Genomic DNA, 27,893 nt, shown 5'->3' on the forward strand with positions numbered 1-27,893 from the left:
ACGCCACCCAAACACCAGTAGGAAAAACCTGGATTGGTCCCTGAAAACCCGGAAAAGTTGTCTCATCATCGGTGACTCGAATCTGGCTAACATCCCACCACACACGAACGAGGATGTCCAGATTGACAGCTATCCGGGCGCTAAATTCTCCCACGTGGAACCGCTGCTACAAGCACACAGGGACAACACCACGGTGAAGAAAGTAGTGCTCTCTTTCGGGATCAATAACAGGGAAAACAAACCAAAGGAAACAACAATAAAGCAGGTGCAGAAGGCTCGCAGAGCATCCAAACTTGCATTCCCGGACGCAGAAATCTACATCCCGGTGATCAACTACTCGGACACACTACCCCCGGAACAACAGAGGAACCTGGATACACTGAATAAGTACATCATGGAGAATACGAATCACATCCCAAAACTGCGGAAACAGGACTTTAAAACAGCAAGGGACAACGTCCACTGGACCACAGAAACAGCAGAAAAGATGCTGCAACACTGGATGACGCATTTAAACTAGACATCCCCACAAGCCTACAAACTGAGGAGGGGAGCAAGAACATAGTACTCCTGGCCAACAACTTTCAACCGACAGAGCCCCAAATAAAACTACTGGAAAAAGGACTTTCCTTCATCCCCACGCTAGATATCCACAAACAACAGAGGAATAACCTAAGACAGGACATAGGAATATACCACAGGAAACTAAAACTGGCAGCCTTTTTCCAAAACAAGAGAAAAAAGGACAGGATACCCTTCATGCCCACATCCAAATGGGAGCCTAGAGGGGGACAAATTGCCCAGGAAATCACCGACTTGATCACCCTAGACAGGGAAGCACTAGACGTACTGCCAGAACAACATAGAGATCACTGTAACCTAACGCAGGAGGAGGTAACAGCCCTCAGGAACCTAGCCAAAAACAGAAACATAGTCATTAAACCAGCAGACAAGGGAAGCGCTATAGTGATCATGGACAGAGAACAGTACATCTGGGAGGCTGAGAGACAGCTCAACAACCAGGAACACTACAGGAAACTACAGGAACCCACTTACCTAAAAACGGTGGAGGACATAAATAAAATCATAGATACGCTGTTGGACAAAAAATACATAAATACGAAACAGAGCAGCTACCTAAAGGGAAAAGAAGCACCCAGAGCCAGGATATTCTACCTACTACCCAAGATTCACAAAGCACCAGACACATGGCCTAAACCGTATGAGATTCCATCAGGAAGGCCGATTGTCTCTGACTGCAACAGTGAATCCTACAGGACGGCAGAATACATAGATTTCTTTCTAAATCCTCTGTCGAACCGCCATCCTAGCTACATAAAGGACACCTATGATTTTGTAGCCAAAATCAGAGGCATCACCGTCCCACAGTCTGCGTTTTTATTCAGTATAGATGTAGACAGCCTATACACCAACATAGAAACAACAGAGGGACTAAAAGCAGTTAGGAAATGGTTCAACAAATACCCGGACAAAGACAGACCGGATGCAGAAATCCTGGAACTCCTGTTCATCAACCTGACGAAAAACGACTTTGAATTCAACCAGGAATTTTACCTCCAAATCAAAGGGACAGCAATGGGCAAGAAATTCGCACCAGCCTATGCGGACATTTACATGGCTGACTGGGAAGAAACAGTCTTCGAGAAATGCACACACAAACCCACACACTACTTTAGATATTTAGATGACATCTGGGGCACATGGACACACGGCACAGACACATTTTTAGACTTCATGAACATCTTAAACACGCACCACACATCGATCAAAGTTAAACACACCACACATAACTCCTCAATTAATTTCTTAGACACCACCACATACAAAGGCCCTGATTTTAACCGCACTAACACTTTAGACACAAAGGTTTATTTCAAAGATACTGACACACATTCATTACTACACAAAAACAGCTTCCACCCAAAACACACATTCAGAGGACTTGTTAAATCCCAACTCTTAAGATTCCACAGAATCTGCAGCCAGTCCACGGAATTTGAAAAGGCCACTCAGACTCTATATGGGTCGTTGAGGAAAAGAGGCTACGCCCGGAGCTTCCTGAGGAAAATCCGAAAGTCGTTTCTGGAAACAAAGGAGAAGAACCTCAAAACTCCCATCCCCCTGATAACAACTTACTCGAGCCTAAGTATCCACATTAACAACAGAATCAAAAGGAACTTTGAAGACACTCAAAGGAACAATTCTGTGATGCAGGAATTTAGGATCATATCAGCATATAGGAAAAACAAAAACTTACAGGACATCTTAGTCAAAAGTAAACTAAAACCAAAACCGGGACAACCACACAAAAACAAACCGCAGTTCTTTAAAGAGAAAAAATCTGTAAAGAACAGGGGAACCAAACAGGTATTTCCCATCCTCCAGAAAATCAATCTGGACACAAGAAACTGCGTGTACATCATCACATGCAACAAATGCGGGAGCCAGTACATAGGAGAAACAGGGAATTCCATCCGAATCCGACTGGCACAACACAGATATAACATTAAGAACCAGAAAGAAATGCACACTAAATTAGTCCCACATTTTCTGGAACACGGCCTTCAATCACTAGAAGTGAGCGGACTCGAACACAACATTAATTGGACAGCTGCACAACGGCAGCAGACAGAGAGATACTGGATTCGTCAACTCGACACCAGATATCCCACTGGACTGAACATTAAATAAATTTGACATGCTTTCTCAGCCCGACCTGCCGAGTATCAGAGTGAGGTTGGAATCAGGGAATCCACAGATGGCCTATGCATTCCCTGTCTTTTTTAGAAGCACAAGTCAGTTAAAACTGACAGCTCTAGAAAGCAGGATCCGTTGTCCCGAACCTAACCCTTTTATGCCTAATCCTAACCTTCTTTTATTCTAACCCTAACCCTAACCCTAGTTCTAACCCTAACCCTAACCATGGGACATTTATAACATAAGTTTATATATAAATATATAAAAACGATAAATAATATAATATAATATAATAAAATTCATAAATAAATAAATATTATACATTAAACTCATAAATAAACAAGTATTATATATTAAAATCTGTTAAATTCATAAATAAATAAATACTATATATTAAAATCTATCACATTCATAAAATATAAGTTATAATTCATTAATATATTAAAAACAATATTAGACAATTCATTTTATTTGATATATACAGGGTTAAAATTCATGGGGTAATGTTAAAAGGATTTAATTTCATAGGGTAGTGTTAAAAATAAGGAAGCTAAAAAGGCAGTTCATTTTGGTCATTTCATTTTGGTTAAGTTAAGCATGGTAAAAAAAACAGCGGGTATAAAAGCAGTGAACGCAGTTTGAGAGCTCACTTGCAGCCTGACTTTTGACTAGACAACATCTTGCTCTCTCTAGTTTACAAGCTTGCTGTTCTTGTTTATTTGGTGTGCCAAACCTGAGGAAGATCCATTTGGATCGAAACGTCGTTGGACGGCACACTTTTCTTGTTTTTTATTTGATTGTTCTTTCCTTTCCCCTTTTGGGAAAGCGTTTTTAGTTCATTTTTATTTTATATATTATTTATTAAAAACAAAAAAACAAAAAAACACAAAAAAAATCATAAAACAAAAAATATTAAAAAAAAGGTATGGACAATTGGACGACGGTGCGGAGTGGCAGGAGGCGCCAGCGCACTCGTCATTATGACTGGGACCAGGGGTACGGGCGGTCTGTCGGACGGATGGACCGCGCACCTTTCTTCCCTTCACGGGGAAGGGCTCTAGCCCCAGATCCTAACTTCCCGAGCTGGCAGCCCATCTAGATAACTAAGTAGTGATCTCCAATGAGTATAGAATCTATCAGATGCGCCTCTAAGTGAGAATTTGATCCTCTCCAGTTTCAGAAGACCTAAGATGTCATGTAACCATACTTTAATTGATGGTGGTTGAGGGGACTTCCATAGTAAAAGAATTCTCTTACGAGCAATAAGGGAGGCGAAGGCAATAACGTTATTTTGAATGGCTGTGGTACGGAGGTCGTCTGGGGGCCTGCCAAAAATAGCGATATGTGGGGTTGGACTTCGAGTATTTTAACATCTACCGGGGGGAGTGATATTGGTCGGTAAGATGCGCAACTCAGAGGGTCCTTACCCTTCTTAAAAATTAGGGAGATGGAAGCTTGCATAAGTGTAGGTGGCAAGGTGCCCTGTCTAAATGAGTGGTTAAACATTTCAAGTAATAGCGGAGCTAACTGATCTGAGAATTTTTTATAGAACTCGTCCGGGTATCCGTCGGGGCCTGGGGATTTACCACCGTTCATTGACTCTATCACTTCTTTAATTTCTGAGAGAGTGAGAGCGGCGTCTAGTCTTAGATTATCCTCGGGTGAGACTTTAGGTAAGTCCAATTTTTCAAAAAACTTATTTAGTTGGTTTTCATCTGTGATGGACTCTGAGGTATATAGCTGGGAGAAGAATGATCTAAAAGTGTTATTTATTTTGTCCGGGTCAGAGGTTATTGAGCCTGAATCGTCTGTTATCCGAGTAATTTGATTCGATGCTGCTTTTGCCTTCAGCTGATGAGCCAAGAGGCGTCCAGCTTTGTCTCCATGTTCGTACACCAACCCCCCAGAGCGAAGGAGAAGCTGTTCAGCTTCAGATGTGAGAAGGAGATCAAGTTCCGTCTGGAGTCTTATTCTTTCTTTATATAAATCTGGTGTATTCGCAGCTGAGAGTGAGTTATCCAGATCTGCGATGGCTTCCTCCAGCTCTTTCTGCCGAGATCTGCGCAATTTATTTGCATGAGATGAGAACGAGATAATTTTACCCCTTATGTAGGCTTTGAGAGTGTCCCATAATATGGACGGGGAGGTTTCATCATTTTTATTAGTTTCACAGAAGAATGTGATTGATTTAGAAATATGCTTACAAAAGTTGGCATCTGCCAGCAAGAGAGGATTTAGCCTCCAGTGTCTGAATTCCTTTGGCTTCATACTAAAATGAAGGTCTAAGATTACTGTGGCATGGTCCGACACTGTTATGGGTAAGTACTGGGCGGAGCCAATCGCTGGAATAAGTTTTTTATCTACCAAGAAGTAGTCTATGCGCCAGAAATGAACAATGTGCATGGGAGAAAAAAAGAGTATTGTCTCATGGAAGGATGTGAAAATCGCCAAGGGTCAACAAATCCATATTGACTCGTAAACGTGGAAAAAGCCTGGGACATTTTCGTAGACGTAGTTGATTGCGGGCTAGACCTGTCCAGTGTTGAATCGATCACACAGTTCATGTCTCCTCCCATTATCAAAAGGTGAGAATCTAAATTTGGAATGGTAGTAAATAATGAGCTCACAAAGTTATGGTTCGGATTAGTATGGCCGTACCCCTTGGTTTTACATTGAATTGAGAGTGGAAAGCTTGGTCAATACAGGGTCTATTTAATTTTCTATGGTCAGAGTTGCTTAAATGCGTCTCCTGAAGAAACATTATATCAGCATTTAGGTTTTTGATGTGTGTCATAACTTTTGTACGTTTGATTGCAGCGTTTAGCCCACCAGTGTTTAGTGAAATGATCCTCACAGCCTGTCCGCCGGCGGCACCACCCTTGGTTACATAAGTCATGATTCAGCGTCCAGCAGTAACATGGTCGGGTCAGTCTCAAGGAGCAAGCAGCGAGAAGTGAGCAGAGTCCTCTGTACAGAAGCAGCACAATGAATACACATGTAGCGTGAATCGCCTTGACCTTAATTCTGCATCTTTTTACAAAGTATTCTGATCATTGGAACAGACACATGCAGAGTCTGTAAGAAGAATGCTGGTACAAATGGTCAATTTAGGTACCAACCATCCCCCAAGTTTACGACCCTTCACACATTCCAGAGAAGATAACTCACATGCAGACACATCCTTTCTGCAAAGGACTAAAGTGACTGATTCTCCTATGCAATTGGAATGTACTTAAAGTAATGTTATGCGGAGCTAACATATTTTAATACTGTGAAAATTGTTTTAACGTGAATCTGAAACTGCAATTCTCCTCATCCTGATCACACCTCCTCCTCATGTCTGTCTGCTAACAAAGGAAGACCACATGTGGACACATGAGATCATTTGATCCATTAATTTGATGTGCATAAAGGTTTACCTGTGCATATGCAGACGTGTACGTGTACATGTATATACTATTTGTTGTCATAATGGATGTTGCCATCAACCTTGTTGTTTAATTGTTTAGTTCATCTAATCCCTTTTCAACAGGTTTTATTCAACAATTAATATAAAGTGTTTGGTATCGTTCTGTAGTTGACAGAGGCCAACTTTTAAATATGGAAGAATTAAATATGTGAAGTAGGCAATATTGATTTTAATGCTTTAAAAGACAATCTCAATCTCAGAGCCTTCTCCATATGGTTGTGGCTAGAGAGGGACCACAGAGACCAGACCCCTCTGGTCCCAAGGTTATAAAGCTCCAAGCAACTTCCTCTTGTTCTTCTATTCTTCGTCGGTTATTCTTCTCCTGTTGCTCTTGTTCCTGACTCCTCTGAGTTCTCTGAATTAAGTTCTCTAAATTAACTAGGATTAATCAACATTAAACTTAAACCTAAATCTTTTAAAATTAGAATTACTTTTGAATTGCTTCACAATCTTCCTTGGTGCCCTTTTAATCTCTCAACTGCCGAACGATGCATTAGTAATTAAATCCCATTTAATTCTAAAACATCAAAGAAACCAGTCACAGATACCATCTACAATGTGGTCCGTTGTCATTCATGTGTTGTTCATCATTGTATTCATTGTCCCTGTTTATTTCTTCATTCATATTCTGCTTAGAAGTAGTTAAATAAACCTTTCATTTATAAAGACCTTGATCCATGTGATTTGTGTGTGTATGAAATGGTAAAGTCACTGTACACCATGTCCAAGAACCTCGTAGCAACCCTGAGATCATGAGCCTAAAGTCATTAATAACTAATTATAAGTTTTCCCTGTTTTGTCAAAATTGGGTGGCGTCCAACACTGAATTTAAGGTAAACCTAAATCCTTTTTCTATTAATTAGTTATTAATCTTGCTACCCCTTAACGCTACACACACATAGCACAAAACTCAAAATAAACAAAAACAGGTGAAGACGTTCTTCCCCATCCCTTCCCCCCTGTTCCAGTCACCAAAACTAAACCCAAATGTTCATACTTCCCTTTCTGCGTCGTCTTTCCCCTTCTCCTTTACTTGTCTCAGCTCTTGCAGCTTTAAAAAAACAGTTGGAACCCCCATAGCAATGAATGTGAACCTTGAACACATTTTTCACAACACTTGTAGTATGGTTAGATATCAAAGTGGTTTGAATACCAAAAGTTATTCAGAGGCAACAAAATGCTGAAAAATAAAAAATAAAAATAAAGGTAAATGTAGAGTAAAAATAAAATGCAGGGTATTAGTCACTTAGAATTAAACATTAAATGAACTGCAGAGTTCAGAGTTCCCCTTTCATTACAATAATAGTTTTTACCCGTGTATTAGCTTGACAACCTTTTAACTTGAATAACATGAAATAAAATACAAGCTATTATTTTCTTTTTCTTTTCCTCAATTAACTTCAAATTAGAGTTAAGTGGAGTGCAACACACCACACCAGCTTTTGAACCAGCTGAGCCAGCACCAGAGCTACCACAACACAGCAGTTAAATGGTAAACATCAAGCCTGGGCCCTACAGAGTCCGACCAGCCATTGAGTCCCTTTGAAATAAACACAATAACTAACTTGGCATATAGTCCTTGTAAAAATGTGCTAAGGTTCAGCAGGCTCCCGTCTTGATCTAAAGACTTACCTATAAGAAATCAGCTCCTCCTGTAAGGGAGCTAGGTTAGCATGGTTCACATTAGCCCAGGTGAGATGGCCATAATAGCTTATGGGGCCTGTTGATATTTGGCCGCGAAGGTGGTGGCCTCCTCGGGAGATGAAAATCTTTTCTTTGCTCCGCTCTCCGGGGTAATTTGTAAGCGGGCCGGGAAGAGAAGCGCTGGCCGAAGAGCGAGGTCGTAAAGGTCGGTCATCCCTGTTCAGTATTTAGCTCGTTCCTCGGCGACTTCTGGCGTGTAGTTTTCAAAGATCTGGATTGGTGACCCACGGTACTGAAGTTTCCCTCGTCTCTTACGAGCTTCCCGAATGATCAGCTCCTTGATCTGATAGCGATGAAGGCGAAGTATTACCAGTCTGGGCCGTGAGCCGGTTTGTGGTTTAGCGGTGAGCGCTCTATGCGCTCGGTCCAACTCAGGAGGAGATTGAAGAATCTGGTCGACCAGTACCTCAGCCAGGAGTTCGGCGAAGAAGCTCGTGGGCCTGGGTCCCTTGATTGATTCCGGGAGGCCGATTATCCTTATGCTTCACACCTCTCCTCCAGTGCTTGAATTCGTTGGGCTTGCAGCTCGGCGTGGGATTCCAATGAGTCCATTCGCTGACCATGCTCTGTTATCGTTGTCTGCATTTTGTCGAGTCTCAATTCTAGAGCAGCGAATGTTGCTTTGAAGTCGGCTGCGATGCTAGTTCTGTGGTCTTCTAGCAAGTTAGCTATACTAGCCTTTTGACGACCTTACGTGTTTACTGTTTGATGCACACTGTACTGGAAATATTTAACCCTTCATTTAATGATGAGAAAAACTTATAAACTCTCATTTATAAACACAATAGTATACTGTGAATGTTAGTGTAGCCATGAATGAAACTACTTGAACTTGCTTTAATACCTGACAAAATATAGCTTTAACCCCATAAAAACCTATCGTGGTTCAAACGCACAATGTATATATATCATGATGTTGTTTCTGTACTATAAATGCACACAATGTATTAAAATGTATCAAACTCCCTGCTGGTCATACTGTGAATTAGTCTAGTCATGAATGACACTACTTGAACCTGCTTTATTACCTGACAAAATATGGTTTTATGCCCTTTAAAAACCTATTGTGGTTCAAACACAGTTATATATCATAATGTTGTATTTGTGCTATAAATGCACTCATAAGTCCTAAGTAATCGAAGAAACTTAATTATGTAATATCCAATGACTCTGAATGTAAAAAACTACCTCATTGTAAAAAAAAAACCCATTATATAGTGTTAAAAGGCTTTTTTTTCTAATTGCAAAACATGTTTGTTCATTATTATTTGTTAAATGATATAACACATTAAATATGTATTTTCAATTAGAATCTCATACTAACAGTACGTGTTAGCATGCACTTAGCGACAGTGGCGAAGAAAAACATATTTTTGAAATGATATGAACATTTTTGTTCACAAACAATAGAATGCATTGTACTCTGAAGATTAGAAATGCAGATCAGAACAGTCAGAATGAATGGAAACTGTAAAATTTAAAAACAGTACATTTAATACTTGAATACACATAAGTGATGTAACACCTCATCTTTACTTTAAAGACAGTTTAGATAGAAATGATTTACCTTAATATTATGATTTAGAGATTAAAATGTGCCTAATTCTACTGTAACGTAAATCGGTCGATTAATTATTTAATAATTAATTAAACTCGTCATAGAATGCCTGCACTCTATATTGATGAGAAGTTAACTTTAAAGTTAATTAAAAGACTTAACCTATCATAGGTATTTAACGGGGCACCACCCAATTTTGAGAAAACAGGGAAAACATATAATTAGTTACCTAATTGTTTAATTCAGTCTCATAATCTGAAGGTTGCTACAGTTTAGAATTGAGTTCGTTTCGCGGTGTACAGAGGCTTAGTACTTCACACACACAAAGACACTTGAATCAGTACTTTATAAATGGAGAATTTATTGACTAATACTACTAAACATACATGAGATAACTAAATATGGTGATGAACGTGAAATGATTAATAACAGGATGAATATGATGAAAGATGGATTGAAACCTGTTCAAAGGAGTGAAGTGTAGCAGCTGAGATATTAGGAGGTATATCGCCCAAAACCTTATCCTAACCTTCCTAACAAATCTGTGACTAAAGCATCAACCCCAATATACAGTAAAACCAAAGTTAGACCTACTCGGAGGGTGAGGAGGGTCAACTGCGTTGCTGATGAGGCGTGTGGAGAGCGTCAGGTTGGAGTGGTTCGGAGCTTCTGATGCCGGGCTTGTACCCGGGTTCCCTCGGAGCGGCGCCGCACGGCCGGTTCGTTCTCTCTGGATGATGACGTGCTGGTCAGTCCCACGTTGCGGCCTGAGCCGGATGGAGGCTGAATGCGTCTTCTGGGTTCGGGACTGAGATTCTGTCCGAGTACCGGGGCTTGAGCACCGGGAGAGCTAAAGTCTGTATTTTGAGCAGTCAGATCTAATGCTGGAGCAATATGGACACGCGAGGTCTTCAGCACGGCAGAGTGCACGCAGGTTCTGGGCCTATTCGCGGGCAAAACTTAAAAAGGGGAAAGGGAAGAAGTTACGGAGGAAGGGGGAGGCGGAGGCGCTCGTCAGCAGCCGGGACGCAGGGTGTAGCACAAGGAGGGAAGAAACAAGAGAACGAGAGAAGTTGTCACCTCTCATTTAAAGGGTCTCCCCTCCCCGGGGGGGCGTCCGGGCAATGGCGCGAGTTTGACCAATCCTCATATCCGAGACTTTCTCTACTTATTAAACTACTTATTTTTACCCCAAAGTAGTTATCCTTATCCATCTAACCTCCCAACATGTAATACCTCTGGATTCTCAGCTGCACACTCCAAACACCACAGGATGAAAATACACAGAATGAGGTTACATGGCAGATTCCTGAGGATAAAAGTACAAGTTAATGATGAATGTCCAGATCAACACATAGCAACCTTCCACAGTCTTTATGCATTTCCGTGTGAATGTGACACCTGGATATACTTGTAGGGCATATATGTATTCACAGACACACAACTTAGCTAAATTCATTAATAGATGTCCTGACTGAATCAACATCCCTTTGTCTCAGTCTCACCCCCCCTTCCCCTGCCTGTCTGCAGGTCTGGCAGAGAGAGGGGTGTTAGGGGGGGGGGGAACAAATGGATGCTCCAAAACTCTTTCTTCTCCCCAGGGCTCTGGGGTGTGAGTCGTTTCTGTTGATCCACCGTCCCTGGATCAAAGCATGTGGTTCCTTATTTCCCCACAGCTAATCAACTAAGACAAACATTAACCGACTGTAACCCCATGGTTTATCAGGTGACGTCCTTTATCTGGTGTCTGTGGAATGTTGGTCCTGCGGACGAAGAGTTATAAAGTTTCCCCTGTGGACACAATCTTTAACTTATTGGTCCCCAGAACAGAGCTAATGGCTTAGCTCTCTTCCTGCTGGGGTCACAGGACCAGGTCAGGCCTGGATCAGGCCTATCCTGATACCACGCTACACTACCTTCCTTTCTCACAGTGAGCCATAAAAAGATCCTGAAGCCTTGTTCTGTGTGTTTTTGTTTTTACAGTCTTTAATCATTTTAATCTCTCAAGTCATTTGATCCAATCTTCTGCTCTAAAAATGTATAATTTGCATTTTGTCTCCTTAATTTTATAAAAACTTCTATTTTTAACATGGTGTCATGGAGCCTCAGCTCATGACACCAGACTTGTTTAAAGTTGTTAAAGAAGTTTTGATAATTCAAGATGTTTGACTATACAAGCAAATCCCTATTTAAATGTTTCTGAAAGCCGCTCTATGAACCTCAACAGACGATCCAAATTCTTTAATCTGCTTCAAACCAGATCGTTGGCGTAATTCTTGTTTTCATGTGAGTTTGTAATAGTATGTTGCTGAGAAGTTTACTGGAGCCTGACATCCTCTCATTAGTCAAAAGTAAAAAAAACTCAGACTACTTCAAGTTGCAACAACTTTCAGCCAACCAGCCTGTAACACCTGGTCAATCCTGTTGCTCAAAAGCTGTTGCCTCCACCTGAAGCCTCTTAAAGAAACCGCCAGGCTCTACTTCCACCTGCGAAGATTGTGCCAGTAACCAGGAGCCTCCAACGTTATGCTCAGGTATATTTTTGTGTCAAAAATCAGTAATCAATCATTGTCTAAACCAATCGATCATGTTTTTTTCACCTCACAAAGCATCATGATTTAAATTATGTCTCTTCTGCTCAACACAGCTACAACAACAGCTGTCATCGTCCCTACAGCTACGACCCGAGACGAGCCATCGCCGCCTCTAAGTGAGGCCTATGCCAACAATCTGCAGCCACCTCCACCTGCAGAGTGTGGCTGACTGCTGCAGTATGTACCTCTGCCTCCAACCTCTGAGAAACAACAGCCTCTGTCACCTCTAACCGCAACCTCTGGCAAAAACCTGCAGCCGCTGCCTCCCATGCTTTAAGTTAAAGCCTCTGCCCGCAAGCAAGGTTGCTGACTCCACCTGCAACCTGTGCTAACAACCTGCAGTCAAAGCATCCTACTACAGCCTAAAAGAAACCAACAGCCTCTACCTCCACCTGCATAGTGAGAAAGACTTTCCTCCCTCTCCGCAGCTCAAGCCTCTGCCAGCAACCAGCCACCCGCCGAAACCATAACAATCCTCCACCTGCTGAAGAAGGACAGCTGCCTCCTATTCCACCAACCAAGCCAAATACCAGCAGCCATTGCCTACAACTACCGCCACCTGCCTCCACCTGAAGCCTATTAAAGAAACCGCCAGGCTCTACCTCCACCTGTGCAATGAAGACAGGTGGCTGCCATGCCTACAACTCAGGCCTCAGCCAAAAACCTGTACAACATCCACTTGCGGAATACAGCCTCTACCATAGCCTGCAGTCGCTACCTCTACCTGTAGACCCTGGCAAAAAGGAGCCTCCAACGTCATGCTCAGTGATATGTTTGTGTCAAAAATCAGAAATCAATCACTGTCTAAACTGATCGATCAGGTTTTTTAATCTCATTAACCATCATAATTTTAATTCTGTTTCTTCTGCACCTCATAGCTACAAGAACGGCCATCATCGTCCCTACAGGATTGACCTGGGACAACCAAGCCTCCACCTGCAGAACCTGGCTGAGTGCTGTAGCCCATGCATCCCTGTCCGTCAGCCCAAGCCTCTGCCAGCAACCAGCAGCCGAAACCATAAGGATACTCCACCTGCGCAAGGACAACTGCCTCACACACCTCCAATCAAGCCATGTGCATGAGGAACTCCTAATAGCAAGTTAATTTGAAAGTCATTTAGCTTGTTGGCAAACACAGCAAAAAATTGGTAGAAAATTTTGAATAAAAGGCTAATACTTTGGTGAAGGAATAACAGTTGTATATCTTTATAAGTGAGGTCAAAGTTTCAAAAGTAAAAAAAAAATTCAAATGGTTCCCAATTTCCTGTGTTATTTAAAAGGTTTTGTTTGTAATTATGAAACAGAGGTAAACTGATCTTTAGCGCTCCATTTCAAGTGAATGAAATTGGACTCAGATCTGCTTAAAAAACGTATTGTTACTTTTAATTATCATAGCTAGCTTCATTGCTGGCTAGCTCAGTTGAAATACTGTAAATGTAGACATACACAGAAATTAATTTCAGGTTTAACACTGAATACAGCACCCATTGATCTTTGGAGTTTCATCAGCTAATGTGTGCATTTAAACTCTCAACATAACCAATTTTATAAACGCATGATCTCCAGCCAAACCTGCAAACCAGCAGAATTTTATTTTTTAATTCTAGTGGGTATCTCAAAGTTCTCAAGTTCTCAACAAACATCATGTCAGTGATGTGATTGATGAAATGATTTTTCCAACATGAAATAAAATTACAGGAAAGAAAACGGGTAAACTGCACGTAAAGGGGTTAAAACCTGAATGGACTTAAAAGTGTGGGAAATAGTAGGCAGTAAAGTTCCAGATATAGGAAAAGTTACAAAAAAAAAAAAAAATCTTCAGTGCAGATTGTCAAGTTGAGTAAGGAATTTCAGAGAAAGCAAGTTAAGGGATAAACATAAAGTATAAAACATGAGAAAAAATGGTGCTGTGATTTGGTAACAAGAAGATCAGAATCAGAATTTGGTTTGTTGCCAAGTTGTTGCAAGGAATTTCTCTTGTGTTTTGGTGCAAGACAATGACACAAAAATAGAATAAAAATAAGTAAAAGCTGACTTCCGGTCTGGCTGAGATGGAGTAGACGCACGTCGAGTCTCGCTCCCGCAACCATTGACAATTTCACATTTTAAGACCCCGAAAGTCACAACAAAGCGGCAATATTCGAGTGATTTCGTCTCTTTTGACTGACACACCACCGAAATATGTCGACATATGCAACCAGACAGACTACGAAAGACCAGGGTGCTAAGGTCAATCCCTCACACGAGGCAGGTGACGAGTTTAGCATGGTGGCCATCGCTAACCTCTTGGAAGAACACCGCCAAGCCCTCTCTGCTGATTTTAAAGCTTCCATTTCAACACTCGAAGCTAAGTTGGACCACATTCACACCACAGTGTCAGACCACGCTCAGAAAATAAGCTCTCTCGAGGCAAATGCTAACTTACAAGACGAACGCCTGTTGACATTGGAGGCATCCTGTGCTACACTAACGGAGAGCAACGCTAAGTTGTTAGCTAAAGTTAGCGACCTTGAGTCCCGGAGTCGGCGAAACAACATCAGAGTGGTCGGGATACCCGAGTCAGTGGAGGGGCCGCGGCCCACAACCTTATTTGCAGAGCTACTCATGGAAGTTTTCGGCGAAGGCTTCCTGGAATCACCGCCAGAATGTGACAGAGCTCACCGTACGCTATCCGAGAAACCGAAGCAGGGGCAGAGAGCACGGCCCGTCATTATCAGGCTGCACAGGTACCAGGTGAAGGAGAGGATCGTACGCGAGGCCCGAGCCAGGAGAGGCAAGCTACAGTACCGAGGCTCCCCCATCTCCATTTACGAGGACTACGCTCTGGAGGTGGTAGAACAACGCCAGAAATACCGGGAGGTGATGTCGGAGCTTTACAACCTGGGCATCAAACCTGCATTGCTATTCCCTGCCAGGCTTGTCATAGTGATGAAGGATGGAGGTAGGAAGAGACTTTCTTCGGTCTCCGAGGCTAAAGGCTTCATAACATCCATCCGCATGGAAGAGACCTGACAGCCGCGGGCGGCTATTAATCCCATCGCGGATGAGCCATTGTTATGCTAACTGGATAACCGTGAGTCAATGTGATGCTAACTGTATAACTGTGTCTTTACCAGCCCTGGACGAACCTGGAGTTAATTTACAGACCACGTCATTAGTAGTCGCGGTCATTACTGATTAGTATGAGAGTTGGTATATTGACTGTGCAGACTCTTGAACAAAAATCACTGGCCGGACATTTTAATACATTACCAGCACGTTGATTCAGCATCCGGTGTTTGCTAATATTTTTTTAATTCCCTTTTTCATCTCTCTTTGTTCCCGTTTACACTAATATGAGAATTCAGATACTCTTTAATCCACTCTGGTGCTCACTACAGGAAGCTTGTCTACATGCAGATTGCAGTTGGTTGTTATTGCACATTTTTTGAATTCTCTTTTCACATCTCCCACTGCTGCTGGGATATCTGAAGTATTCTTGCCTTCTGTTACTCACTTAGTCAAAGGGTAGGGTTTCATTGAAGTCTGACACTTTTCATAAACTGATGTATTATCAGTGCATCAGTACAACCTAACCTTTCTAACTCATGATGGACGTCATACATGCAGGCGTTTTGTTAATCTTAATTGATGTATAGGAATACTTTCATGGCCTGCCTACTTTAAGATGTCTTGGTGCCCTGTGTTGGCTCATAACTACCTTTATTGTTACTTTCTTCACATGTATCTACATTGTTTAACTAGTTCTACCTCATAATGGATGTTATTGTTACACATTCAGGATGTTCTGCTGATTTCAAACATTTTATAGAGCAATAGATGTGTAAGTCCTAGGCAGTCACCTATTTGCCTTTGTTCACTTTTTTAAAAACTATTTGCACACCTGGTCTGGAACCACGTACTTGATTTTCTGTTTACTTAAGTTTTTCTCTGTGACTTATGGGGTCAATTGTTGTTTCTGTAGTGGAGGAGACCCCGGAAGCTTAGTTTAGCTGTGAGCTGGAGAGCTCAGATGATGTTCCTTGTTTTGGGTGTAGCCCTCAGGGTGGTCACAAATGTTGTCATTGTGTTGTCATTGTTTTGTCTTTGTTTTTGCCCCCCCCCCTTTTTTATTTCTTCTTCTTTTTTTTTTTTTTTTTTTTTTCTCTTTTTTTTTTTTTTTACCCTCCTTCCCCACTCTCTCGCTCCTTCCATCACAGTACAGAATACATACAATGCCAATCTAAGCTGTTATTATTGTTCCTATAGATGGCTAATGCTGTGAAGACAGGTAATGGAGTGCGTCTAATTTCCTGGAATACTAAGGGCATGAACAACGCGATTAAAACTGGTAAAGTCTTGACACAGTTACAGCACCTTAAAGGGGACGTGATGTTTCTGCAAGAAACACATCTCAAAACATCTGACACCCCACGTATTAAGAGGACGTGGATGAGCCATTTATTCCATTCAAAATTTGCAGATAAAGTTAGAGGGGCAGCCATCATCATTCATAAAAGGGTCCTGTTTGAGCCAACAAATGTCATTCTAGATACTGACGGTCGCTATGTCATAGTTTCGGGCACGCTTCAGAGTATACCAGTGGTCTTAGTTTCAGTTTATGCACCCACCTGGGACAATGACCAGTTTTTTGTGCGGCTTTTTGCAAAAATTCCAAACGCTGACAGTCACCGCATTATCATAGGTGGGGACTTCAATCTAGTGCAGGATGTGATTCTCGACAGATCTTCCCCTACACAAACCACATTATCCAAATCAGCGAACATAGTAAAAACGTACGCATCGCAGTTGGGCATTTCGGATCCCTGGAGGTTTAAAAATCCCCATGGTAGAGCTTTCTCTTTTTTTTCCCATCCACACCACACATTCTCCCGAATTGATTTCTTTCTACTTGATAACAATCTCCTAGACTGCGTGAATACATGCGAGTATCACCCAATAACCACTTCTGACCATGCTCCTACCACAGTCGACATTAGTTTTCCACAAGATACAATTCCACGTGCATTATGGAGGTTCAGTTCGCACTTACTGTCGGATAATAAGTTTAAAGATTTTGTTGCGACTCAAATCCGCTCCTACATAGAGTTTAACGACACCCCTGAGGTCAGCAGTAGCATTCTGTGGGAAGCGCTTAAAGCTACCATTCGGGGACAGGCGATATCTTATATTTCCCAAATGAGAAGGGCTGAACGGGCTACACTGGTGGAAATTACAGATGAACTTCTGAAACTTGATGAAACTTACTCCACCTCTCCATCCCCCACCCTCTATAAGAAACGGCTACTACTACATTGGGAACATGACCAGTTAATGACACGCGTAGTGGAGAGACAGCTGCGACAATCGAAACAAAGCTTTTTTGAGCAGGGAGATAAGGCAGGGAGACTCTTGGCACAGCAGGCCTGCGCAGCTAGCGCTTCTAGATTGATTTCTCAAATTAAGCTACCTGATGGTAGCCACACTTCTGATCCAGTAGTGATCAATAGGTCTTTTGCTGATTTCTATTCTACACTGTATACCTCTGAATGCGCCCCAATTACTGCAACGACCCCTAACCTTTTAGACCGGTTAACATATCCTCAAATTGACATAAATATCGCCAGAGAACTGGGTAGACCCATCTCTTTGTTAGAGGTGCATGAAGCAATCAATTCTATGCAAAACAGGAAATCTCCTGGTCCCGATGGTTTTACAGTCGAGTTCTTTAAGGCATACTCGATGTTATTAGCCCCCATCCTTGTGAGAATGTTCAACGATTCTTTTACTGAAGGCAGACTGCCACCAACCTTGTATGAGGCATCTGTTTCACTGCTTCTGAAGAAAGATGGGGATCCTACTTCCTGTGGTAACTATAGACCAGTCTCGCTTTTAAACGTAGATTGTAAGATTCTGGCTAAGGTTCTTGCCCTCCGCCTTCAAAATGTGATGTCATCAATAATTTCATTGGACCAGACAGGCTTCACATTAGGGAGACATTCATTCTTCAACACCAGAAGGCTGCTGAATATCATATTCTCACCCGCGTCTAATACTCCTGAAATCATAGTGGCGCTTGACGCAGAGAAAGCATTCGACCGGGTGGAGTGGGGCTTTCTATTTTTTATTTTAGAGAAATTTGGCTTTGATTCTCACTTCATTTCATGGGTTAAACTTCTGTATGCAACCCCATCCGCTTCTGTTAATACTAACGGCGTCCATTCAGCATACTTCCCTCTCAAACGTGGGACCCGGCAGGGATGTCCACTCTCACCCTTGTTGTTCAATATAGCCATCTAGCCACTAGCCATTTGGCTTAGGAATCAGGATAAGTTTGAAGGCATTACTCGTTTCGGTCTAGTCCACAAACTCTCCTTATATGCTGATGATCTTCTCTTATTTATTTTAAACCCCACATCCTCCCTCCCCTCAGTTTTGTCAATTCTTGATCAGTTTGGGCACCTATCAGGGCATAAATTGAACATTCAGAAAAGCGAGCTATTTTTTGTTAACAGTTTGGCGAGGTCACTCCCACAATCCATATTTCCTTTTAAAATAGCGGAAGAGGGATTCAGGTATCTGGGGGTGTTTATTACCAGCTCCTTCAGGGAACTTTTCCTGAAGAACTTTCAGCCGTTATTAGATAAGTGCAAGTCAGACTTGTCCAGATGGGCTGCCCTCCCCCTGTCCCTTGCAGGCCGAGTTAATCTTATTAAGATGGTTATTCTTCCGAAATTTCTGTATCTTTTTCAACACATCCCAATTTGTCTTAATAAATCCTTTTTTGCTAATCTCGACCAACAATTTAATGCTTTCATTTGGCATAATAAACCCGCCCGTATTAAGAAACATATTCTTCAACTTTCTAAACTTGAAGGGGGACTGGCATTGCCAAATTTTCGTCATTTTTTTTGGGCCTGCAACATTAACAAACTTCTATACTGGCTCCACGATGGAAGTACAGACGCCTGTCCACCCTGGGCTCATACTGAGATATCATCTTCTTCCTGTTCTCTGCATTCTATGATTTGCTCACAGCTCCCCATAAGTGCCCATAAGGTCTCACCTAATCCGGTCGTCACCAATACAATTAAAATTTGGATCCAGTTCAGGAAACAGCACGGCTTACATAGGGCTTCGATTCTTGCTCCAGTCTTAAATAACCATACATTTCTCCCTTCCTGCTCTGACCCTACTTTCCGCGTATGGTCAGATAAGGGCCTCAGAACACTTAATGACCTATATGATGAAGGTGTTTTCATGTCCTTTGCATCTCTATCAGAGAAATACAGCTTCCCCAATAGCCACTTTTTTCGGTACCTTCAAATGAGACACTTTATCCAAAAGCAGTTCCCACACTTCCCAAACCGCCCCCCTGAAGCTGAAATGGACCAACTCCTGTCTCTTAACTTGCAACAAAAACGACTGATATCCATCATTTACAATAAGATTGCATTTCTGAATCCAGCCCCCACTGTATCACCTAAAAATGCATGGGAAAAAGATTTGGGGGTAGACATTACCGAGGTCCAATGGAGGGACATTTTAAAACTGATCCATTCTTCGTCTATATGTACCAGGCACGGTCTATTGCAGTGGAAGGTGCTTCATAGAGCCCATTTCACCAATGCTAAATTGGCAAAGATATATCCCAGTCACAGTGATGCTTGTAACCGCTGTAAACAGTCCCCAGCCGACCATGCACACATGTTCTGGACGTGCCCGAAGCTGACCAACTTTTGGTCCGATATATTCCAAACCCTCAAACGGGCTCTCAACACAAATTTAGAACCAAACCCCCTGACTGCTCTTTTTGGTCTCCCTCCGACTAAGACTTTGCCCATTACTACACAGCGTGTCATGGCCTTTACCACCCTACTGGCCAGGCGTACCATTCTCCTCAAATGGAAACATGTTTCTCCCCCGACTCACAACAGCTGGATACGTGATATTTTACAATGTCTACAGTTAGAGAAGTTGAGGTTTTCACAGAAGGGATCTTTGACAGCATTCCATAAAACTTGGGACCCACTGCTGGCTTATATTAGCAATAGTCTTACTATTATTCCTGATGATGCCGAAGACGCTTCTTAAAAGGTGGAAAGAGAGAGGAACACCCCCCCCCCCCCATCTTATTTATTTATTTTAATTTTTAATTTTAATTTTACTCATTTATTTATTTATTTATTTATTCTTCTTCCTTATTGTAATATTTGTTGTTTAGTTGTTTATTGTGACTACATCTGACTTGGATTGTCGGGAGGGATAGTGGGATACATGTTGGGGTTTTCTTTCACTCCAATGCAGACACTCGGACATAATGTGAAACTGGTGTACTTCTTTGTATTGTCTGCAGAAATTGAATAAAGAAATTTGGAAAATAAATAAATAAATAAGTAAAAGCTATTAAACAGTAGTACTCCTACTGTCAGGGAACTTTAATAGAATTAGATTTTTAAAAAAAGACATTAACCCTTGACCCCCACGTGAGGGCAGACAGGACCAACAATGTCAATAAATTAGTAAATAGAGTATAAGAAGAATCACTTTTTTAAACACTGGATGCAGCTTTACATCCAACAAATACAAAACTGCCTGAAGGACCCCCCTAGTTTAGAATGTGAATGACTTTCATGCACACAGCCACCACAATGCACCCTTGCACCTAGAGTTTTTATTCTGTCTTTATTCTAGTTTTTTAGTCTATTTCTATTTTATTCTATTTTTGTACATATCTTATTCTATTTTTTATATTGATTTTATGTTGTATTATGCTGTTGGCACTGAGTACCAAGAATGACCAGTAATGAAATTCATGACATGTAGCCTACATGACAATAAAGTACATGACAATAAAGAACCTTGAACCTTGATAACTTGATAGCTGATGAGACCTGAGACCTTAGGTTGGTAGAGCTTTACACTAGTGTGTCCCTCTGGTTTCAGCAATCATCTCAACACTAAACTGACAAGAATAATGAGAACTTTCTTTAAAATAAAGCTTACTTTAATCAATGTCTCGAGAAAGATGTTTCTGACTGAGTAGTCATGTTTACCTCACTGGAAAGAAAGTAGATAGATAACATTTTCTTAACATTTTCTTCTCGGTGATATCTTCTCTGTGAGTGTGACATTGAAATCTGTAGGCATGGCTTTAGCAAAGAGAGAACTGGATGTACTCTCATGAGCTCCACTTAGAGTAGATGACACCACTTTGATGATATTCTCCATTGGTTTGAAGAAATGTTTATATTGTCTGAAATCTCATTTATTTTACCTGCAAACTCTTTGAACTCTGAACACGAGTGGGGTCAAGGAGGGGACAAGATGCACCTGCTCTATAATGTTTTACTTTTGTCTCAGTTCAATCAGTAGCACCCACAATGTCAATTTGTTGTGTGTGTGTCTTCCTGTTCTGTAAATATAGCCAGAGGGCTTTGTAGAACTCTGTATCATACATACTAAAACGAGCTAATTTGAGAGCCAACAAAATGACACGACTCTCTAATCTAATGTAACACGTCAATTTTACCACCAGCACACACAACTCTCTTGAGTCGAGCGATGCATGCATGGAACAGATCGGTAAACAACAGCAACCGCTTACTCCGCTAGGCAATGTTACGCATGACACACACCCCATTTAGCTTTTATCTGCATTTAACATTTATATTCACTTTCACGATGTCCAAGACGACGCAGAAGAAGTCATACAGCGCACTGGAAGCCCTGGAACAGATCATTGCCTCAAGTGATGTTCAAGTTCAAGATTCTTCAGACAGTACAGACGGCGAATTTGATTCAGAGGAGGACGAAAATATCCTGAGGAATATTGATCCAGTTTATGAGTAAGTTATTGTATTTCTTTCGCATTTTGGGCATTTTGAATAACTTTGCAGTAAATGTTTGTCAGTTTGACTGCTAATGTAAAGCCACAAAATGGCAACGATCCTGTCATAGTTGCACATCTCCATGCACGCACATCTACACAGACTCTGTTCCTGTGGTCCTCTCAAGCTGAGGAGGCTTTCCAGCAGTTCAAAGCACGCTTCACTACCGCCCCCATCCTCACAGTTCCTGATCCCAGCCGGCAGTTCATGGTGGAGGTGGACACCGCCAATGACGGGGTGGGAGCGGTCCTCTCCCTACGCTCCGAAAAGGACCACAAGCTTCATCCCTGTGCCTTCCTGTCTCAGGAGCTCTCGCTGGCTGAGAGGAACTACGATGTCGGGAACCGTGAGTTGTTGGCTGTCAAAATAGCTCTGGATGAGTGGAGACATTGGTTAGAGGGTGCGCAGCATCCTTTCATTGTATGGACCGATCATCGAAATCTGGAATATATTCGCAAAGCAAGAAGACTGAACTCCTGTCAAGCCAGGTGGACACTGTTTTTTAATCGTTTTATAAGTTTCTAAGTTTTATAATGATATGTTTTAGTTGAAACTTTATAATCAAATGTTTTAGAGTTAAAGTTATATATCCATAAGTTTTATAAAATAAATGTTTTAAAAGTTAAAGGTCTTATAGTGTAATGCCTTAAAGTTTTTACAGTTAAAATGTCTTAAAGTTAACGTTTCTATGGTCTAAAGCCTTAAAGTTTAAGTTTTATAGTCAAATGTTTTAAAATAAGTTTTTATAATCCAAAGCATTAAAGCTCTAAAATAGAATCCTAAGCTGAGAAACTCGCTGGGCTCATTATAAAAGCCAGGTGCAGATCAAAGGGTGGGCAGCTGGCCGTGAAAACAGGTGTCCCCCCCACGAGCCCCTCCCTTATCTGTTGTACAGTGCATGAGCGTACCTAATTGGCCGGAGTGAGGAAGAGTCCTGCGGAACAGTTGGAAATGGGTCGGGCAAAACTGAAAGGAAACAAGCTGAGGGCAGAGAGCCAGAGCGAGGGGGGGGGTCTCCGACAGGTGGTGATACTTGCGACACATTTTGACTAATTAGGCAGACCTGAAAAATAAAAAAAACATGCTGAAGCCCAGCGAGGGAGGGGTTTAGAGTATATAAGACCCGAGCGACTGACCTGTGGGCAGTCTCATCCGGATGGACTCGGGTTTATTTGTTTGTATTTATACAGAAATAAACTCTTTTTGCATCAGATTCTGCCAGTCTCTAGTGTTTGCTCTAGTTTTTGAAGACTTTGATTATATTTTTAAGAGTTTTTCAATCAAGTTTATTACCTAGTTTTAAGAGTTTTTCAACCATGTTTTATTATCTATTGGAGATTGAAAGTGGCTGACAAGAGGGTTCGGGGAACTTTTTTGCCACAACAGTCCCAGAACACCAAGCCCGACGCCTTGTCCCGTCTGTTCGACCCCGAGCCTACTAACAAGGAATCGAGCCCGTCCTACCACTGAACCATGTGGTTGGAGCGGTGACTTGTCAAATAGAATCTGAGGTTAAGCGAGCTAATGGTGAGAACCCGACACCTAGTGGTTGTCTGGTAAATTGCTTGTTTGTCCCTGTTGCTGTGCATCCACAGGTGATCCATTGGGCTCACACATCGCTGCTCACCTGCCATCCGGGAGTCAAAAGAACCATTTTGGTGGCCCTCCATGAAGCGTGGACATGTCACTGTCATGGAGCCCACAAGGTCCTCCTACCATGTGTAGACCGCATGAAGAGGGCTACAGATCGGAGGCGCCGACCTGCTCCGGCGTACCTGCCTGGCCAGAAGGTCTGGCTCTCAGCGTGGGACTTGCCTCTCCATGTTGTCTCCAGAAAACCGGCTCCATGGTCCGTGGGTCCATTTCCTGTGTCCAAGGTCCTTGGCTCCTCTTCTGTTCATCTGAGTTTGCCTCAGTCCCTGAGAGTCCGTATGGGTCAAGGGTCAAAACGTCTAGCCCGACGTTTGCATTAATATGTCAAATATTTATGTCTTAACACGAAAAAATATGACCTGTTAACAAGTACGTTTTTAACTTGTTAAGAGGTTTGGACCATAAAGGCTTCCATGCTATTGGTTGGCTTCAACATACCCACCCCTTTTTGACGTAGATGCTGCGTTGGGCTGTACGTTGTGGTTATGTGGGCTCTTGCCGGTGGGTACGTTTGGGCTATCTAGCTATCACATGACTTACACGCAACTGTGACATAGTATGTGGAACAGTCCATTGTATGCGGGGGTAGATCACTTTCTAAAATAAGTAGTGTCTATTCCAACCAGAGTGAGGCAGCAATACGCTAAACGCGCCTAGTCTGCCATAAAAACCCATAAAGAAGAGGACGACACTTTCTAAAATTGTGCGGGCAATTTAGAGCTAGAACTTCACTCTGATGGTTTCGAGAGCGAAGAATGGCATCCGGAAACTTCGGCAGGAACTGTGGCAGGACATTTGCTGAATGTACCCTGAGTTTATTATCTGCTGACCAACCAACTGATGACACCGACTTGTTTGTATATAAGCATAGGTTTATTACAAAGAATCAGCATCAGACAGGTTTCATGAATACCTGGGAGATCATCCTCAGCCAAATAGTGTCTCCCCGAAACACAGTTCAACATGCACTTATATATGGCGGAAGTGAGTGCATGTTTCTCTCATCCTATTGTTTAGACTAGGCGGGGACCCCTCGTCCTTCAGGTTGAAAAGCGCTGATACATCTTTAAAAACAGGATATATACCATTGTTTTACTTCTGCCTACTTAACACATTCCAAAGACACTTGTGTAAGCAACTCACATCTCAAGTCAGATACTACATATTTCCCCCCTTCGAGACTACACAGAGTCTTGAAAAAGAGAAATTGACACACTCAGAATGTTTATGACATTCCTTCTGTCCGTGCTTGCTATAGCATAACTTTAGCAATATGGTATACTTTTTTGGAGTGTGAGAGCTAAAAACCCATCAGGCAGCTATCTCTTCTATAATATCCATCAAACAATCTAGACAGGAAAATTCTCTCACAGTCCCTCTGCCCCAGGCAACCACATATGGTACTCCAAGCCAATTGAAAAGGACGGTTCTAAAACTTTGTATATGGGCAAATTGTAAGCAAATACATGTAAGAACCTCAGAAATAAAAATCAGAAGATGTCCAGAGTGAGGCTGGTCAACCCATCGAACCTTCCTGTGGACCTTTCCCTACCTAACACCTCTATCCCTAAACACTCGAGGAAAAAAGGAAAACATCTGCTTTGAGAATGATGTTTTCTGTTATACTGCAAATACATTGGGACCACAATCAAAATAAAGAAAACCCCATATTTTTCACTCCTCATATGCCCCTGTTATAAACCCCTAGATATTTCTCATACAGTTATAGCAAACTCAAAAACTAAAACCCAAGCATTTTATATTACTAGGATTATCACTAACATAAATGTCCAATTTTCCATTTCGCATGCACTAGTGTATAATAAAAACTACAAAGTATCTATCAATATCACAGATTACAATATAATAAAACAACATCCAGTTCTGTAAAAATGCGTAGAAAAATCATGTTACCACATCAGACTGTTGCTCCTCAGCAACATCTTCTTTTAGTTTAATGTACTCTCAATGTCATTTTTAAATGAGGGTGTGTTGTTGTTATAGTCCTTGTTCAGGGTCCTCTGTCCATTTTTGAATGTTTGAATGTTTGAGTCCATTTAGGCTGTGAGGATCTCTGGACAAGCAGTCACCCTCAAATTGATCTCCCACATGTTGTCCTGGGAAAAAAGAAAATACCAGCCAGTATCTTGCAAAAAACATCAAATGCAGTATATTGTAATCCATTTTCACTATTTCAATTTATGATTCACTTTTTCATTTCCCCCCTTTAACCATACTGATCCCCATACATCAAACACTCAACAACAAAAAGTTATAAGATAATACATCAAAAATAAATGTCGAGATTATAATAAAGTTAGATTTTCAAAAGGGATATTTCTCAATCATTTCGCCTTCTATCGCTACTTCCTCCTCATCTTCACTCGGATCATCCTTACGTAGTAGCGGCATCTGGGCGTTATCTCCTGGCATCACAACACCAACCCATCTCAAAGCTAAAGGTAACGCCAGATATGCCAGCATATTAGTAATTTGCATGGTTTTCAAGTAATCTTCGGTGTAGTTGGCTGTACATGTGTCTGTGCTGATGAGTGATTAGCTATTATTAATTACGAAGCTGGGTTTTGGCTTAACGCCAGCGAGCTAAGCGTTAGCTAACTTTGTGAAATGGCATGCCTGTATGTGGTTGTTAGGTTACTGAGCAACCGATACCCCCGGTTGAACTTGCTTGCAGTAGTTATACTAACCCTAGCTTGGTTTTATGTTTTGTAGTAAAGATACAGGACATAGTTTGATGGCTAGTTTGCTTATTTACAAGTCCTCATGTTAGCGGCAGTTAGACAAACTATTTAATTTAGTTGACTCTTTATATTGTGTAACGCTAACAGCTTGGAGACAATGGCGACAAGTGTTCCCTGGGCCAGAGGGCGACTGGTTGAACCTGAAATGGCCGATGAAATGCTCGGGCTCATCAGCGAGTTAATTCAGGAAGCCAACAATCATGACCAACAACAACCTGGTAAGTATGTTTGTCATATTGAACAGTTGTGTTATTTAAATAGCTCTTTAATGTGTAGCCAAAATATGTCATTCTAACAATTTCTGAATGATACTGTCTACCTGCACACTCTGGTGACCAAAATTTGGTACAGAAACCTAAATTGAGCTTGGGAATGGCATCCCATGACCCTCTGCCCTTAGACAGAATTTGAACATGAGAGATTCAAAACACAATGCTTCTAACATTGTAATGAAAAAAAAGGGTAAATGTGTCTATAGCAACGCATATACTGTTGGCTTTGTAAAGCTCAAGATCCAACTTGCAGTGGGAACAGTCCAGCACAGGGGTTGGGATTGCATGGAAGAACAGCAAAATATCCTTTTTCTTAATCCTGGGTTTCTCTTGGTCTACAGTTCTTCCTGGTTTCACCATGCCTCAAATGGGAAGACAGACTGGGAGACCGGTGTACCAAATAACCCAAGAGCAGTTGCAGATGTTGTTGTCATTTAACTTCTCTGCAAAACAGATTGCAGACATATTAGGTGTGTCAAGAAGCACAGTGAAGCGCCGCTTAAGGGACGTGGCTATTGTTTGCTTTATTTACAAAACGTTTTATCATATGAGGGTCGAGAAACATTGCTGAATTGCCCTGTCTACGAATCATATAAAGAAAACTAAACTATTGTGTATTTGAAATCGCAAATCTGGAATGAAAAATAACTGTGATGCTCATTATACTGTATACCACAGAGCCTATCTTGCCTATCTTAATTTCCATAACTAAACTACGTTTTGTTCTCTGTAAAGCAATCATTATCGTGGTTTGTTGTTTATTACCACTAGGGATGTCCTGATCAAGTGGTTTCACCCCGAATCTGAGTCATTTAATATTGAATATCTGCTGATGCCGAGTCCTGATTGTCAGGTCCTGAGTTTTTGTCTATACTTCCTGTTTTATTTTGTTAATCTCCCCACTTCCAGTTTGCATTCATTTGAGGTTTCTTTACTCCCTGTGTGTGTGATTGCTTATTGTTTTCACCTGTGTCTCGTTGTCTCCTCCCCACTTGTGTATATTAGCCTGTCTTCCCCAGTGTGTCTTTGTCAGATTGTCTGCATCCTTTGTGAGTAGTTTTCCGGCGTTTATTCCTCGTGTTTGTTTCCCAGTGTATGATCAGTTAGGACTACGACTTTGCCTGCCGATTTTTGTTCTGCTGACATTGACTGATCTCCTGTATACCAAACTCTGCCATTAAATGGTTAAACGAATCTGCTCTGTCTCAGGTCTGCTCAGTTGGGTCCTGTTGTCTGTCTGAAAGTGACACTGCTTGTATTTCCCAAGGTGTTATAGCTGCACAGTGCACACTTC

Source organism: Semicossyphus pulcher, unplaced genomic scaffold (assembly GCF_022749685.1).
Source record: "Semicossyphus pulcher isolate SPU_LCO1_2020_fin unplaced genomic scaffold, fSemPul1.0.p SCAF_65, whole genome shotgun sequence".
In the NCBI taxonomy this organism is placed as follows: Eukaryota; Metazoa; Chordata; class Actinopteri; order Labriformes; family Labridae; genus Semicossyphus; species Semicossyphus pulcher.